The sequence below is a fragment of the Theropithecus gelada genome, chromosome 6, assembly GCF_003255815.1.
Source record: "Theropithecus gelada isolate Dixy chromosome 6, Tgel_1.0, whole genome shotgun sequence".
NCBI lineage: Eukaryota > Metazoa > Chordata > Mammalia > Primates > Cercopithecidae > Theropithecus > Theropithecus gelada.
Window position 1 is genome coordinate 116,118,437 of NC_037673.1, and position 897 is coordinate 116,119,333.

Consider the following 897-nt stretch of genomic DNA (forward strand, 5'->3'; position numbering starts at 1 on the left):
AATTTGCATTTGTGGGTGGCAAGTATCTAGAAGCCCTGTTCTTGTTTTACTGTCTGGAGAGAGGTGAATGTCCCCTTTCTGAATTGGAACTCCTAAGAAAATTGCTGAGGAGCCACCCTCTCCCTTTATATTCCGAGCATCTCTTCAAATTACCTCAAGCTCACGAAAATTGCAGAGGATCAGATGCCATCTGACAGTTTGCAAATTATTTGTTGGAAGGTGTTTCTCAACCAAATAATACTTTTATTTTTATTTTTGTTTTGTTTTCAGGTCAGACAGGTAATGTGCCAATGTCGTAACAAGGTTCAAGGGTGGCACATCTCCCACACGTGCTTGAACACCCAGTCATCATGCTCATGAGCTACAAAAGGATCACTCAACCAAGTAACACTTTTAGAAGGCAGAATAATGCAGTAATCTGGGTGCAGGAGACCTGGAATTTCTCTTTTTTATTGACTATGCCACCATCCTTTCAGCGTTAATTCCCTTCTCTACCTCCCTTGGTCTTTTCTTTTGTAAACAGGCTTCATCTACATGATCCCTCCTTCTCTAAAATGCACAGTCTACAATTGTGGAATAGGCCTTCCTACCCAGTGAATTTCTTTAAACCCCAGTGGAAAGTTTCTAGTTGTGAGGGGAGATGTTTTCTCTTACATTTATAGAGCACCTCCTAGGTATCAGGTATTGTGCAAGGCACACTTTACATGTGTCACTTAGTAGTGATGGCGATGATGATGATGATGACAAAAACATTGCCCAGATTCTGTGCTAGACACTGTTCTAATCAGTTTACATATATTCACTTGTCTAAATCCTCATCACAAACTCTATGGAGTTGGCACTATTATGATCTTCATTTTGCAAATGAAGAAATAAACAGATAAACAAAAGAGAGCC

General features: G+C 40.0%; 1 non-coding gene across 1 annotated transcript; it reads right to left on the bottom strand.

Annotated features, from left to right (window-relative positions):
• Window positions 1-269: 269 nt before the first annotated feature.
• LOC112627280 lies at window positions 270-373 on the bottom strand. Its single transcript, XR_003120124.1, has one exon. It is a non-coding gene; the product is annotated as a small nucleolar RNA U13 (small nucleolar RNA).
• Window positions 374-897: the final 524 nt, after the last annotated feature.